Below are 17,856 nucleotides of genomic sequence, written 5' to 3'. Positions count from 1 at the left end.
AACGAAAGAAGGCCAAAAAAAAAGTTATTAAAAGAATAAATAAATAAAATCAAAGGAAAGACAAACACAATGGCAAATACAGATGCTAACATATCAATATTAACTCTAAATGTAAATGGACTAAACTCTTCAATAAAAAGACACAGAGTTGCAGCCTGGATTAAGAAACAAAACCCAACCTTTTGCTATGTCCAGGAAACACATTTAGCTACAAAAGATAAAAATAGGCTCAAAGTTAAAGGATGGAAAACAATCCTACAAGCAAATGGACCAAAAAAGAAAGCAGGAACAGCTATACTTATATCAGATAAAACAGACTTCAAACTCAAAAAAATAAAAAGAGACCCCAATGGTCATTACATTATGATCAAGGGGACAATACTTCAAGAAGAAATAACACTCATTAACATATACTCACCAAACGAAGGAGCACCAAAATCTATCAGACAACTGTTGTCCTCTCTGAAAACAGACATCAGAGAAAACACATACGTAGTGGGAGACTTCAACACACCATTATCAGCAATGGATAGATCAACAAGACAAAAAATAAGTAAAGAAACTAAAGCTCTAAATAAGGACCTAGAGCATTTGGGCTTAACAGACATCTATGGAACACTAAACCCCAAAAAAACGGAGTACACATTTTTCTCAAGTGCACACGGATCATTCTCCAGGATCGATCACATACTGGGGCACAAGACAAACATCAACAGATACACCAAGATTGAAATCATACCAACCATCTTTTCTGACCATGAAGGCATCAAACTAGAAATAAACCATAAAAGGAAGACAAGGAACTATCCTACCTCATGGAGATTAAAAACCACACTACTGGAAGACCACTGGACTAATGAGTTGATCAAAGAAGAAATTAAAAAATTCTTTGAATTGAATGACAAGGAGGACACCAATATCCTAAATGTATGGGATGCATCAAAAGCAGTAATAAGAGGAAAATATATAGCAATAGAAGCTCACATGAAGAAACAAGAAAGAACTCAAAGAAACAACCTAATCTCGAAGCTCAAAGATCTAGAAAAAGAACAACAAAAAAACTCCAAATCCAGTAGAAGAAAAGAAATAATAAAAACCAAAGCAGAAATAAATGAAATTGAAACTAAAAATACAATCCAAAAGATCAATGAAACCAAGAGCTGGTTCTTTGAAAAAATCAATAAAATAGACAAACTCCTAGCCAGGCTCACAAAGGAAAAAAGGGAGAAAGCACAAATAAACAGGATCATCAATGAAAGAGGAGAAATCACAACGGACACAGCAGAAATCAAAAGAATAATCAGTAACTGCTATAAACAGTTATATGGAAACAAGTTCAACAATCTAGAGGAGATGGACAAATTCCTACAACTCTACAATCACCCAAAGCTAGATAAAGAAGAAATAGAACACCTAAACAGACCAATTACAATGAGCGAAATTGAAATGGTAATCAAAAACCTCCCCAAAAACAAAAGCCCAGGACCTGATGGATTTACAAATGAATTCTACCAAACATTCAAAGATGAATTAGTGCCTATCCTTCACAAACTCTTCCAAAAAATTGAGAAGGAAGGGACAATACCAAACACGTTCTATGAAGCCAACATTACACTAATACCAAAACCGAACAAGGACAACACAAAAAAGGAAAACTACAGGCCAATCTCCCTAATGAACACTGATGCAAAAATCCTCAATAAAATTTTAGCTATCAGAATCCAACAATGTATCCATAAGATAATTCACCACGACCAAGTAGGATTCATTCCAGGGACACAAGGATGGTTTAACATCTGAAAATCAATCAATGTTATCCAACACATCAACAAAAGAAATATAAAACCATATGATAGTATCAATAGATGCTGAGAAAGCTTTCAACAAAGTGCAACACCCATTCATGATAAAAGCCCTTGAAATTCTTGGGATACAAGGAACATACCTCAACATCATAAAGGCCATCTATGACAAGCCAACAGCCAGTATAATTCTCAATGGTGAAAAGCTGAAAGCAATTCCATTAAGATCTGGAACAAGACAAGGATGTCCACTCTCACCACTGCTTTTCAATATAACACTGGAAGTCCTAGCCAGAGCAATAAGACAAGAGAAAGACATCCAAGGAATCCAAATAGGAAAAGAAGAAGTCAAACTATCACTATTTGCAGATGCTATGATAATATACATAGAGAACCCCAAAAACTCCACAGAAAAACTAATTCAACTCATCAATCAGTTCAGTAAAGTGGCAGGATACAAAATCAACATGCAAAAGTCAGTAGCCTTCCTATACACAAACAATAAATCTGAAGAAGAAGAAATCAAAAAAAACCATCCCTTTTATTATTGAAACAAAAAGAATCAAATATTTGGGAATAAATCTAACAAAAGAGGTAAAGGACCTATACAAAGAAAACTATAAAACACTGTTAAAAGAAATAGAAGAAGACACAAAGAAATGGAAAGATATCCCCTGCTCATGGATTGGAAGAATAAACATTATTAAAATGGCCATCCTACCAAAAGCAATATACAGATTCAATGCTATTCCAATCAAAATTTTAATGTCATTCTTCAAAGAAATAGAACAATTATTGATGAAATTCATATGGAATCACAAAAAAACCCCGAATAGCCAAAGCTCTCCTGAAAAAAAAAAAGAAGGGAATGGAGGCATCACACTCCCAGACTTCAAACTATACTACAAAGCCATAATCATCAAAACTGCATGGTATTGGAACAAGAACAGACATACAGACCAATGGAATCGAATAGAAAATCCAGAAATAAACCCACAGATCTATGGTCAACTAATCTTTGATAAAGGAGCAAAGACTATGCATTGGAGCAAAGAAAGTTTGTTCAATAAATGGTGCTGGGAAAACTGGGTCGCTACATGCAAAAGAATGAAGCTCGACCACTACCTCACACCATACACGAAAATCAACTCAAAATGGATTAAAGAACTAGACATAAGACCTGAAACCATAAAATATATAGAAGGAAATATAGGCGAACCACTACGTGATTTGCACATCAAAGACATCTTTACAGACACATCACCCAAAGCAGTGATAGTGAAGGCAAAGATAAACAGCTGGGACTACATCAAATTAAAGAGCTTCTGCACAGCAAAAGAGACAATAACAAAAACAAAGAGAAACCCCACCAGCTGGGAGAACATTTTTGCACCCAACACTAATGATAAAGGACTGATCACAAAAATCTGCAAAGAGCTGATGAGACTCAGCAACAACAAAGAAAATAATCCTGTCAAAAAATGGGCAGAAGAGCTAAAAAGAAACTTCTCTGAAGAGGAAATGCAAATGGCCAACAGACATATGAAAAAATGTTCAACATCACTTGTCATCAGGGAAATGCAAATCAAAACTACCATGAGATACCATCTTACACCAGTGAGAATGGCACATATTAAAAAAACTAGCAACAACAAATGTTGGCGAGGATGTGGAGAAAAGGGAACTCTTCTGCACTGTTGGTGGGAGTGCAAACTGGTCCAACAACTATGGAGAGCTGTGTGGAGATTTCTGGACCTACTAAACATAGAGCTTCCATATGATCCAGCAATTCCACTCCTAGGTATCTACCCAAAGGACACAGAAGCATCCATTCCAAAGAACACCTCCACCCCTATGTTTATAGCAGCACTGTTTACAATAGCTAAGCTTTGGAAACAACCCAAATGCCCAAAAATAGATGACTGGATCAAGAAGATGTGGTACATATACACCATGGAATATTACTCAGCATTCAAAAAAGATAAACACATGCAATTTGCAGCAACATGGATGCCGCTGGAAGGGATCATGCTCAGTGAAATAAGCCAAAAAGAAAAAGAAAAATACCGGATGGTCTCACTCATAGCAGGAATCTAGAAAACTTAAATAAGGGACCAGGAAAATGAGTAACTATAAGAAAGTGAAAATCAGAATCAACAAAAAACTATGAAACAGAGACACTTTTTGGGGGGTGGGGGGCGGGAGGGGAGGGATTGGGATCAGAAAGGGGGGGTTGCAACTGTATGGGGAATATAAAAATAAAATTTATTATTAAAAAAATAAAAATATATTTTAGTAAAAGAAGGTTTTTGCTATGTGAATGCACATGTTCCACAATCAAAAGAACTTTTATATATTTTTCTTTCTATCAAGTCTTCTTAGATAATTCTTGGCACATCCGCTGCCATGGCCTCCTTTAGTTGTGAGAGATGAGACATGGGGTGTGGCAGCTCTCTCACCCAGTAGCCTTGGTGTGGCTGTCTAATACAGGAGTGAGACCAGAGGTGTGGGGTGAAATAATTCACTAGAGACAGAGTAATTTATATATCACAAATGGATTTTACAACTATGTCCTTATTTTTGAAGGTAAAATTTGCAGGGTCAGTTTACATACCAGATAAATATTGTATTTTTTCTTGGAAAAGTGTCAAAATCTTAACAAGTGGAGACTGGTAACTTACTTATAAAAATGAATATTGAACAATAATGTAAAAAAAATTTTAAAAATGAAATAAAATATTAAAAAAATGAGTATTGACTTATCATGGACATCTTCTAAGGCATCCCATGAACTGACTTTTATATTACTCTTTATATTGGATAGGCATTTGTTTGTTCTTGCACTGAATGAAAATCCAGGTACAATAGTGCATAGTGTTAGGCAAAGCTGAACATGAGCTTGGGGCTGTGTTGAATTTCAGTGCCAAGATGGCAGAGATGAAATTGTCTATTTGGATGTGCCTGCAGCACCAACTTCAGGGCATCTGACCATCTCAGTGGCACAGGTGCTGACTTCAAAAGCACCACTTCCAATGTCCCTGAACATTTGAAATTTCATCTTTCAATTTCTGTTTTGTAAATGAAGTCTAGTGGGACAGTGGAAAATGTTCTTGGGGTGTCAAGCACCCCCACAGACTTTGTTCTGTATTTGCTCACCAGCGGAGATGAGTCCTGACAACGCACTTCCACCCAGAGATCACTGCTCCACTCTCCCTCAGTGGGGCCGAAGCTCTGGCAAAGCCTTTCTTTCCTGCTTTTTAAATAAAGGGTCTTTGTTTCACTTTCCACTGGTTCCTGCATATTTTGTAGCTGACCTTGGTAATTTGGACCTGATGCTATTAAATGTCATTGTGCGATATACTAGCTCAGGTGAGAAGGGCAATTCTGAGGTGCATGATGTTTGCAGGCATCAAGTACTATTTTAGAAAATGACCATCTGTCCTTACAGATTTAAATATCATCTCTCTGAACTGTTGCTTTGCCAGGCACCTGCACACTTGATAAGTATACGCAGTGTGTCAAGGACTATCTACATGTTTGTTCAGTGGGTCTTGCTTGTGGATATGCAGAATTAGTAGGGAACACCTGCACTGCCCCTGGATGCAAGAAATCAGGGGAGCTCCTAGGGAATCACACTTATAGTTTAGAAAATGTCATAGATAATTCATAAAAAGAAATTACTGTGTCAGTTTAGGAAACGTAACCGAAATTAGCAGTATCATTTTTTTTTTCTTACATTGAAATAGTCACTTTCAAGGTGATTTTCTCAATATTCATAGTTTGTGAAGCATGAAATGAAATGTTTTTCTGAAGAAGCTAGATGTTTAATAGAATTTAGGTTTACAATGAAGTGCGTCCATAAGGGACTTTTCCTAATTTAATCATATGTATTGAATTTTCTATGTATGTACATAATAATCAGAACAATTAAAGTTCTTATAAACTTGGAACTCAGACATGGGCAGAATATATAATATGCTAAGTGGGTTTAAGGAAATAGTTCATGATATTTTATAAATGCACGCATGTCTTTGTCTATGTAGAATTTTTCATCTCCCTTCTTTTTTCAAACTGGTAACACATTGCCTATTGATCTTTTAAGGACTGGATAGAATATAAATTTTCTCATTGAAAACTCTTTGAAACTTATTTTTGCGTATCTCAGCAGTAGCTTCTTTCCAACTTCTTATAGCCGTTTGTTTATTTTGGTTAGTTCTTTTTAAAGACGTGATACTAAGTCTCTCATTCAAAGTTCTTTCTGTCACCAGATCCCCTGTTGTAGCCAAGACAGAATTTATCAGCACTTCTGTTCATGCAGACTCAACTGTTAATTCCATCTTCAAGCTAGATAACAATTTACAAGCATGACTCAATCTTCCCTGCTTCCTCACTTAGTCCTCTGCCCATCAGAGAATATGAAGCCAGTAACATCTTGATAAGTGGATGCATGAAAAAGAATCTCCCTGAGTATAACACCCACTCTTGGTTGTTTTAAGCCCAACTGGGCATTCGATTTCACAATACCCCAATAGTCCCCACTTGATCTAGCATAATAACCAAACCTGCTAGTAGGACAGTACCTAGAATGAGAGTCCCCCAAAATTTGGGGACTAAAGTCTTTCTCTAACCCTGCAAAGTGTATGAGGCCATAACTGCAATGGGTACTGAGAATAAGAGGTCGTAACTCACACTGGGTACTGTCCCAGTGAGGGGAGTCCCACACCAACACTGAGAAACCTCAACTAGGACAGTCTGAGTCCCTGGGAAGCGCCCCACTTGATAGCCTGACTTAAATTCCCCATATCTCAGAAATCAAAATCTTTCATAAAAGCCCATAAACAAAGAATATGACCAGTTTCAAAACTGCACCACACTAAAGAAATCCCAGGAGGTATTTATAGGCATGCCCAGCCCTCCCAGACCAGATGTAGTTTACAAATCAGGAGTTATTTTCATCATAAGCTATGTTGCCTAGTAATACAGCTGACATTCTGTCAGTAACAGGTTTTCATGGAAACAGAGTGAGAAAGTTATCTGAAGGTCATTTCTCTTCTCACAGAGAAGGAGAAAATATTTTATCTCTTTATTCGCATAACGAAACACATATATTTGGGGATTTGGATGACCAAACAGGCCTTATTCTCTGATTTCGAATGTAATAAAATTCAAAATGACAACTGTATATTCACCTCAAAAAAACTGGGGAAAAAAACATAATAAAATGCTACCAAAGAAAATAAGTAAGTAAAACTAATAAAGATACAAACAAACAAAATAAAAACTCTAAAACCTACAATATATAGAAAAATGACAATTATCAACCTAGCTTTAAGAAACCTTCAAGCGACTAATACCAAATGAAAAAAATGAAAAGCCATTAAAACCTTCCCACTGAAATAAGGTATCATAATGATAAGATTTTATGGGCTACTTCTTATAATTTAACAATGTACTAGAGTCTAATCTGTGAAATAAAGCAAAGATAAATACCACATAAGTTCTAAATTTTGAGAAAGAAAAATGAAGCTATTAATATTTATAGACAATGTGATTAATGATTTAGATAATCCAAGAGAATTGACAAAAACCTATTGGAATCAATAAGAAGAGTAAATTAGCTAGAGATGAGAATATTGAAAAAATTAATGCATTTCTTTATATCAGCAATTAACACTTTAAATTTAATTAAAATATTTTATGCAAATAACAATGAAAGCTGTAAATTGTCTGGAAATAAATTTAATAAGAAATGTGAAAGATGACTATGAAGAAAATAATAAAACTGCGGAAAGCCCTAAATTGAAGATTTAGAAAAGGTGATAATTGTCATGTTTTTGATATGACTAGTTAATATTGCACACATGCCAATTCTGTCCCATTTGTGCTAAATATCCAATGGTATGCTGTTGAATTTAAATTTTACTTAAAAAAAACTTACTCTGATATGTACACTGGGAGGAAATGACTAGCATCCACAAATATAATCTAGTATGAATGTGAATTTTTACATTAGAATAGCATATGAAAGTATGCAAAAAATAGATAATGTAATAGATGCTATCAAAATTGTTGATAATCCATTTGGTAAAGAAATAAAGTTAGATTCATGAGTAGTTGTATAACAATTAGATAAATTAGACCAGGATTCACACATTTTTTAATGTAAATGGCCAAATAGTAAATAGTTTAGTGTTTGTAGATTATATTGCCTTTTTCACAAATATTGATGAATTCACTCATTCATCTAGGTTACAGTGCCAAATGAATGATGTGGGGAATGAAAAGTTTAACTTACAGACACAAGTGTTCACTTTGCTTTGATCTCACTGAACCAGAGTTTCCTTATCTTGAAAATGGTAGCAATATCTGCATCAGAGCTTGATGTAACAAATAAAGTATGAAAACTTTAGCTGTGTGTTTAGATATAATAGAAATATAACTCTTTACTCTTATATTTTCCACACTTGCTGTAATGCCTGGCATCCAGTAGGTATTCTGCACATTTCATTTCACTGTACTAAATGAAAACTTCTTAACAGAGAAGGGGACTATGACAGATTATCTTTGAAATGATTGTTGGTCTCTTCATGGTTGTGGTTCTTATTTACCAGACGCATGACATAGTGTCCCACAGCTTTAAAATAATATAAATTGTTTGTACTTAATTATATATATTTATTTATTTGCATCATAAAATATATTTTATGACCATGTGTAATTACATATAAAATTTTATTTATAGTTTAAAATATATAAATACAGACTATAGAGAAAGGAATTATAAAAATTACACCAAGGTTCAAAAAAATACAGAAGACACCCTTCTGTTTGGACAAACACTTATGTAATATTTTTAGCTCTCCCTTAGCTTTGTTTGTTGTGTTTGACATTTTTTAATAAATCATGCTACCCTTATGGGATAGAAATGCTCTTAATTACCGAAGATGCTACTTATATTAGTTAATCAACTTGACATTTAATGACTCACAGCTTAAAATTATCTTTCCTATTTTGCCTATCATATTGGGTCTGAAAAATTTACAAAAATGAAGATGACTCCTGAAGTGCTCAAGCACTGTCACCTATTTCAACTGTTAAAAAACAAAATTCAGGGCCTCCCCTGGTGGCGCAGTGGTTGAGTGCTGGGTTGCGAAGCTGCCTGCAGCCTCTGCAGTGCCAGTTCCATCCTCGGCTGCTCCCCGGCCACCAGAGGAGGGTCCCACATGGCGCGAGACCTCTCCTGCCGCCCGCTGCTCCCCTCAGCAGTGTACTTTGGTCCTTCTGCCTGCTCTGCTCCCTGCTCTGGCTCTGGTGAATTCTCTCACCCTCCCGCGCTTCTGACTGTACCCAGTGCTTGTATGAATAAATAAATAAATTAAGAAAATTCACTGCTGTGGGGATCTAATTGACTTTCTTAAATGATTGATTCATTAAATCAGCCTGCATCCCCTCCAGACACAGCAATGGATCATGCAAAAACAGAGAATATTCATGGACAGAAAGAAGGTCAGGCAAGGTTATTAGCAAAATAAAAGATTATTTCAGGTAAAGTCCCCTTCCTTTAAGGGAAGACAGGGAATTCTGGGGCAGATTACCTCAGAGATGCTGGTTAGGAAACTCCTGATAGATTGGCTTAGAATTACACTTTTGGAGAGCCTGAAATTACAGTGAGTATTAAGTTTGGATACCCCCATTACTCTCCCCAAGGAGTCCATTTTGAGCCTGCTTTTTCTATTTTTAACATACCCAGAAAGCAAAGAAAATTTTAATTAATTCTACACAAAGCAAAGCCTTTTTTTATTAAAATGAAGCAATTAACCCACTAATCTGAAGACTAGGTCCCTGACACTCCTAATCATTGTTGGCTATGCAAGATATTAGTGTTTTGTTTTTTTTTTTCATTCTTACATTGCTGAGCAAGTTTATTTAACTTGTAGAATTATGGTGACTATATTACATATCTCCATGTTTGCAGAAAACATACCAAAAAAAGTATGTGGGTTTTTTAAATGTTTATATTTAAAAACTCTCTAATAGTGGCAGTTCATAAAAATATTAAATTGACAAATTATATATGAAAAGTTATTTGGGGCTTTGCTTTAGTGGAAATACAATTTGAGCCTGAGGCTAATAGATTGACCCTGTTATCTGACACCATACTGGGAGAAGCCTGGATATCTATAACAAATCTTCAAAACTCAGTAAGACTTTACTGCTGTCGTTTAATACCCAATGTTAGAATCCAATCAACAGATGCCTACTGGTTAGTAGGTTTTTTCTGTGCTTTTAAAGTGTGGTTATTGTGGGTTCAGAGGTAAATATCTCCTCTATGAGATACCCAAAATGGTGGAACAGGAAAAGCTTCATAAATAATGTTTGTTCTTATCTTGAATAGATGGAAATTGAATGAAATGCTCTCAATTTCATGAGAAGAATTGGGTTCTTTTGCTCTCTTTGAATCGCTAAAAAAATATCTACAACTGGAGTTATTAGTTATGGCTTTTAACTGATGGCTTTGTCATTCATTTTTTTAAATATCAGCCTTAAGTACCCACTCCATCCTACATTCCTTGTTCCCTCTAGCCATTCTACTCATCAGAATTCTAAGTGATCCTTTTATCTTTGGATTAAAAATCTATTTTTTTTTTTTACAGAGTATGAGAGGATAAGTTGGCTCCTGCCAACCTCTCCAGAATGTCTATATTTTTTTTACTTTTGTTGTGTCCTATTCAATATTGAAGGTTCCATATTCTCCCCTTCTGCTGTGCCAGTTCCCATAGGTTTTCTCTGTTGGAAATACCATTACTTCAAAACTAACAGCAATGTTTTATATTTGCACACTTCAACCCTCTCTTCAAATGCCATATTCTGTAATTTTAGTCCTATATTCATTCTTTATTTCATACTTACATATATTTTGGCACAAATCTTTTAATATAAGCACTTATGTGTCTCTCTGCCTCCTGGGTATTAATCTCCTGGGAGGCAGGAGATTGCATTTTTGTTTCCATGGTTCTTAGAGCAGTACTGGTATACAGTAAGTAGTGAATACATATTTTTGAATGAATGATAGATTGGTTTACCAGTTTTAATAAATTGTAATAAATAATGATGAAGACTTTAAAGACTACTATATCACTGAGTTGTGAAAATATAATTGGCACATTTAATTATATTTGCCCAAATGCATGAATTATATTCCTATATATTTATAGAAAGTCACTTTTTATGTTTTTTCATACTTTTTAATTTAATAGTCTAAAAATAAATTATTGTAGGACTGCTGGTGATATATTAGTAACAATTTGAGTGCCTTTTTTTTTTTTTTGTATACATGGAGGCTTATATTACTGAGATACAAAAATGGCAAACATAAAGTCAGTGCAATTGGATTAGCACAGTTCAGTCCAGCCTTCCTCATCCTCTATATTATGTTCTCGTATCATTCATTTTAAGCAACTCCATGATAAAAAAAAAAAATTGCCTTCTACCACTTCTGTATCTTTCATAGAACTTCTTTAATGATGAGTAAGCCTGCCATCCCCACTGAGTAGTGGTGTCTGGTGATTTTTCTAGATTTTATCTTGAAGAAATGGATTTTTTTTTCATTGTTTATTTAAATTCCTTGGTATCAGAACTTAGAAGTTTCAAGTAACATAATGAGAAATAATTCTTTGTGGTGTCTGGTGATTTTTCTAGATTTTATCTTGAAGGAAAGGATTGTTTTTTCATTGTTTATTTAAATTCCTTGGTATCAGAACTTAGAAGTTTCAAGTAACATAATGAGAAATAATTCTTATTAATTAACCTTATTACTCTAATAAATGGTACCAAGTTGGGTTTGTCATAGAAGGACAAAATGAGTAAAAATTTACTCTATTGTCTGTGTGTGTCTATATTTGAGAAAGACTGCATCATGCATTTCGGGTTCACCTACTTCTAAGTAAAAGAGAACACTCAGATGGACTTTAAAGGGATTAAAAATACAGTAAAGCTATTATTCTGTCTTTTTTCCTAATAATTTACTAATTGATAAATTATGGTACCAGGTTTATTTTGGTAACTTTCTGGACCTGTTATATAGTAAATCACTGCATAAATATTGTTACATCTTAATGTCAACAGGAGACCAAAGACACACTCCATGTCAAGTGGTGTTAAGCATGGTTGATGTTGGGTCAGTAAGGTGAGAAGTATGATTAGGTTTTCATTTTCTGTTGTCTCAAAAATATATCCATTACTTATAAATGTGGACCTAAATTATTTGGAAGTTCTAGTTTAGAAGTACTGTAGATATTCATAAAGTAAAGGAGGCATAATTCTTGGCAGGTCTGCTGCATCAAGGACAAGGATATTTTTTTGGCAGTGGGATAATGGATTTAGACTATGTCAATTGCCATGAATGATTACATCATGCAAAGGGTCTTGAAAATACTCTTTATGTTGTTGTTGTCTTAAATTAAATTTCTGTCTTAATGAGAAAGGATAGATTCTCAAAATGAAGTCTTTCAATTTTCTGTTGTTAGCTCTGTTCAGCTGTTTTAATTTTAGTTACTTGGCTCAAAGTATATAGAATTCATTAAAAATAATTTGTCGTGTACATGCGAACCATTAAAGAATAAGACCAAAGGCAAAAAGAAAGCTAATAGTCTTAGAAGTTAAGGACTGTCTTAAGAGCTTGATACATTTTCCAGGGAACAAATTGATCTGAAGTTCTGTCAGTTGAAAGAAGGATATTTTAATTGAAATATCAGCTTGTGGCTATAAATTTTTGATGACTGAGTTGTCAATATTGTTCCCGTATATGAAATTTAAATGGAATTTATGCTTAAAATATGTTTACGCATTTAAGAGGCAATCCTCAATTACTCGAAAATTTTAAGTTATGCCTACTATGAACCAATGATTGTGTGATTCTCAATAATTTTTGTGTACTTTTTGTGTAACTATCCTTAGTCTTTCAATTGATCTTATGTCTTTTGTTTTCCTCCTTCTAACAGCTCCTTCAGGTTGGAAGGAGTATCCTTATTTGGAGGCATGTCAGCTCGATTTTTCACACTTCAGATTCTTCATTATGACTTCTTGAGGCCAAACCTAATTTTGAAGTAACCAGGAAGTAATTTTGAAGGAACTGGTCATGTCAGCAGCAAATCCCTCAATTTTGGAGCACAAGTGATCACTGGTAGGATCTGCATACCATCATCTTCCTCTTGTCTGACAGCCATGAGCAGAGCCCTGGGGGCGAAAGAAGCCACAGCCTTAAATATTTTCACTCAGAATTACCAAGAAGATAAAAATAAATAAATTGATACGCAAAAAGGACTAAAGATGCAAACCAACAAAGAAATCAGACTAAACCAAACCCATTGTATTTCACCCTGGAAATAAATATCCTCAGATGTGAACCCAAGAAGATTTCTATTCAAGCAAGTAAATTATAAATTGATTTATTATTTGGAAAGGTGAAAGTTGAGAGGTAGGAAGTATCTCTAGCCAGAATTACTCACATTTCAAAATCTATATGTAGACAACAAAGAAAACTGAAGAAGCAGAGGAGCATTGCAGCAGCAAATAGCATTTGGAGAGAAGAGAGGGTGTTTGGCACCTCGTGTCCACCCTCATAGCCATAGTGGATTTACAGCATTTGTCATCAATTGCTTGGAATGTTCTACATTCAACCCTTCACCCCATAGTGGTTGAGAGAGGGAGGAGGTCGGTTCTTACTGATTACTTCTCAATGCACTTCTAATATTTGCACTGTCACTTCCATTCAGGGTAATGATATGTGCTGTTATTTGCACAGATGGTCCCATGAGTTTTGAGACCACAAGGGTTTTCTTGCAGGAATCCAAAAAGGAAACATTGAATTCTCCAGACATTGATTCTTTTTCTTCTGTAACATCAGTTATCTAATAAAAAAAAAATGGATTTGTCTGATTAAAAAAAAAGCTACAAAATAATGATGAAAAAACATCAGTGTGGTCAAATGAATGAAAAAGGGATCAAGAGTTTTTTAATGAAGATCATTTTATATCATTAAACAGCCAAGAAGTCAAATACAGCAAACTGTACACTAAACATTTGTGTTGAACATCTATTTGTTCCCTTAATTAAGAAAAATCATTTGTAATTTGTATTTGACATATAACAGTTTTTTATAGCCATTTATCTATGCTTCATGGGAAATGTACCAGGCAAACAAACAGCATTTTCAGTTTATTTTTCTAAATAAATGTGTTGTTTGTATTATTTGTAGTGGCTTATTGGATTTGATTTTCATTACTTGGAAGATAAATTTCCTATGGTTCATTGACAAGCTTTTGTCATTAATTCAGATATAATGGACGATTGAAATTTAGTATATTTTTGTGATATATGATGGCGATTTCTATTTCCTAAACTCTGAAAAAATGATATATTTTTCACCATGATTTTCTTTGAAGAGTAATTTTAATATTATAGTTATACTAACTATAAGAGTTAGTTTTAATGTATAGGGGACATTGCTCAAATTATAACTTGGGTACTGTATCAGCACAGATTTTCCTAAGCTATCTTCCTGGAAAATCTGCTCCAGAAGAAAATGAAAATAAGATTTAAAAAAAAATTAAGCCACTGATCATAACCTAGTCTTCTAAGAGCTTCCATGAGTGCATATAAAAATAACCAATCAGACTGAGGCAAAAATGAAACTCTCAATCTACAAGGGCTTATTGAGAACCTGCAAATTGTTCATCCTTACTTGAGACTCAACAGCCGAGAGTCGGTGTTTATGGTTGTTGCTACCACCTGTAAGTAGTGTGCAACTCAAATGAGTTAATTTTAACAAGAGAATAGGTCATTAAGTTTATTCCCAAACTATCTCTTGAAACCAAATTCTCATTATATCATTCTGCACACTTAAGTTCATTTACTAAGTGCAAACTCTCTTGGTAGAATTTAGTGTATCCTGTAACATAATGAAGAAAATTAGTTTGCCACGCATGATTTGAACCCCCAAAATTAAGATGTCATACATGAAAATAAATCCAGCTAGGAATCAAATTGCCATTTCCTCTGGGATGTTAGGCAACAAAGTATGGATGACTGGACTCTAAAACATTTTTTTTTTTTTTAAAGTCATGCTGATTGCTTCAAGTTGTGAATTATTTGAAATATAGAAAACTCAACTTTATCTCAAACATCTGACAATAAAATCCATCTAGACTAAATACAAAAAAATACAGATTTTCATTTGGTGAATATACTCATCAGTGAACAGTGCTGCATTTACTGTGTTCTATGTAGAGCCCCTAAGAAATTCTTACAAAATCATGAGGCAGGGGATAGGGACAGCAGACCATGAGAACATGTCTGAAATTTTCCTTGAATTTATGTATTTTCTTCAATTTTAATTCTCTTTACTTTCTAAGTTATTTCACTTACAATCACTTTATTTTCTTTCAGCCTCTTCAAATTTTAAATTTACCCTTTGCTATTGTCACAATTCAATGCACCTTTTACAAAATCCAAAAAAATTTTTGTTCCCATTGATAAATATGAATTAAAAGTGTTTTGAATTGAGAATGCCAACATGAGTAACCTGTGTTTCCTGCCATATGTTTTTAGAGTGCTGATATGTTATAATTACATGCAATGCCACTTCTTTCCTTCCTTGTCACAGGGCGCATAATTATCAGGTTTATCAAGTGGGTAAGTGGAGTGTCCTTCTTTCCTGAGTGCCCTGAGTTCTGTAAAGGAAAAATCAAAATCAATAAGCAACTATAAACCAGAGACACTCTAACGTGGGGGGAGCGGGGTGGGAATGAGTGGAGGGATTAAGGCCAAAATAAGGGGGGGGGGATTCTACAGGGAATATAACCAAAATGAAAATGCATACATTGTGCAAAAATGAAAAATGGTGTAAGAATTATATAAAATAAAATAAAATATATTAAAAAAGAAAGGCCCATAGTCTACAGTAACCAAATACCCAGTAACTCTTAACTCAGTATGGGGAGTGAACTTTGATCTGGAGTCTGAAGGAGGACTAGTAGTTAAGTAGAACCAAATCATGTGCTAAGCAATGCAAAGGAGGAAGAAAAGAAGATGTCAGAAGACCTAGAAACAGGGCTACTCAGGGTGAAGCCAAGAAGAGGAAAGAGAAAAGCACAGAGGAAAGTGGTGCCAGAGGAAATATACCTCCCAGGTCCAGACAGAAAACAGAACAGCTATGAGGACTATAACAGCAGTATAGCTAGTCTACCTGGATTGCCATTTAGGTGGGTTTAATTCCTGCAAAGGCTAAGGTCAAACTGCACACACACCAGAAAAAAATGTACTTCTACATCCAAAGGCATGCAGAAAGTTACACACAAAAACTGTGTTACAGTGTATCAGACTGAATGGAAACTGTCCCCCCCCCCAAAAAAAAAAGAGGGTCAAAATGAATTTCAAAGAGAATTACAAAAATGTTAAGAATGGCCATGCAGAAAGTTACACACAAAACAATGGGTTAAAGTGTATCAGATTGAACACAACCTCTGCCCCTCCCCACACACACCAAAAGAGGGTCAAAACGAATTTCAAAGAGGAGAATTTCAAAAATGTTAAGAACGGTCTTGTTTGCATTTTTTAAGTTATAAAAGATATGCTGTTCAATGACAATACAAAAAATGTTTTCACAAGGTAAGTTTGTGAATTCACAATGACATTAGCAACTACTAGTGTAGAGTTAACAATCAACAAGGAAAGGTGTTTGTGAAATTAGTTTTGCTTATTTATAGATGTGAGAAAACCCGAAGTTACACATAAGAGGCTGTTCGGATCTTGCATGACAACTCCCTAACATCTTCAGGGATCCAGGTTTTGTAATTCTCTGCTGTGACATCCTTGTCGTTTTGTTGCAAAACAGTCAGTAGAACTGCAGACATCACATATGTATTCCAGGCAGTGAGATGTGAAGAGAGCTCCTTCTTTTAATGGGAATTAGCTGAAGAACACTTATAGAATATTTTGGTGTACTTATCATTTTTCAAACTGGCCACACCAGAAAAAGGGGTAACAAAGTCTTCTGGCTGGGCACTGTCACATCGAAGAAACTTGGTATTCGAACATAAAAGAGGCTGAGGAGAATGAGTGATGATGTACAAATTTAATTCGGCCACAAGACTTAAAAATAAAAAACAAAAACAGCACCAATTCATCCTGCCATGAGTTATGAAATATTGAAGATTTTAAACACTAAATTATATGCAAACTGAGGGAATAAAATTTCCAACTCATTTGCAAGAGCAAAATAACAGAGTCATATCATGAGAATATTTTTATGGATTCTGCTTCAACTTCCCATGAGCATACACCCATGATTGGTTATGATGTAGAAATTTTCTCCATGTCTCTTCTTGTGAACATCTTATCACTGTGATTATGGTCTAGATGGCACCGTGTAGATGATAAAGGGAATTTCGAGGGACATTTTGACTCCATGGCCTGTCATACTTTGTCATGAGGATGTTCTATTATACAGGTAAATTGAATTTAAAAATAACTCACTTGAGGGCCTCCCCGGTGGCGCAGCAGGTGAGCGCTGGGTTGCGAAGCTGCCCGCTGCTGAAGATCCCCGGCTGCTCCCCAGCCACCAGAGGAGGGTCCCACATGTCGCGCAGATCCTCTGGCTCTGGTGAATTCTCTCACCCTCCCGGGCTTCTGACTGTACCCAGTGCTTGTATAAATAAATAAATAAATCTTTAAAAATAAATAAATAAATAAATAAAGATAACTCACTTGTGTATTGGGGGCGGGGGGAGGACAATTGTAATTGTTTTAGATGTTTTCACTCAACAGGTACTTAAATTTGGGGCATATTTTATGCTGGTTCTTTGAAATCAACCCTCACATTTTTTTGGGGGGTAGAGTTGGGCTTAGCTTAAAGAGAGCACTGGTTCTTCATTGGGTATGGTGACAAAACTGAGGTATTTCAAAGGCTTTGATAGAAGATACCAGGACACATATAATACTGAAAAATAAATATACAAGCAAATAGTTTTATAGGTTTCCATGGAAAATGCAGATT

The 17,856-nt window shown here is 35.0% G+C and overlaps 1 protein-coding gene and 1 long non-coding RNA gene across 3 annotated transcripts in view; one reads left to right on the top strand and one right to left on the bottom strand.

Moving 5' to 3' along the window:
* Window positions 1-15,354, top strand: part of PRR16 (proline rich 16) — a 282,894-nt gene extending 267,540 nt beyond the window's left edge. For both annotated transcript variants that reach the window (XR_008551505.1, XM_037509469.2), the window contains exon 3: window positions 12,803-15,354. The gene's annotated coding sequence lies outside the window, so the exon portion shown is untranslated. The remainder of the gene's footprint in view (window positions 1-12,802) is intronic.
* Window positions 13,265-17,478, bottom strand: LOC129145647 (uncharacterized). Its single transcript, XR_008551506.1, has 3 exons — window positions 17,337-17,478; window positions 15,433-15,532; window positions 13,265-13,711 (listed from the first exon to the last, which is right to left on the bottom strand). It is a non-coding gene; the product is annotated as an uncharacterized LOC129145647 (long non-coding RNA).
* Between the last annotated feature and the right edge of the window lie 378 nt (window positions 17,479-17,856).

This window comes from Talpa occidentalis, unplaced genomic scaffold (assembly GCF_014898055.3).
Source record: "Talpa occidentalis isolate TD23 unplaced genomic scaffold, MPIMG_talOcc4v2.1 talOcc4.13, whole genome shotgun sequence".
In the NCBI taxonomy this organism is placed as follows: domain Eukaryota; kingdom Metazoa; phylum Chordata; class Mammalia; order Eulipotyphla; family Talpidae; genus Talpa; species Talpa occidentalis.
Note: the sequence above shows the minus strand (reverse complement) of the source record. Positions and strands in the feature narration are given on the sequence as shown.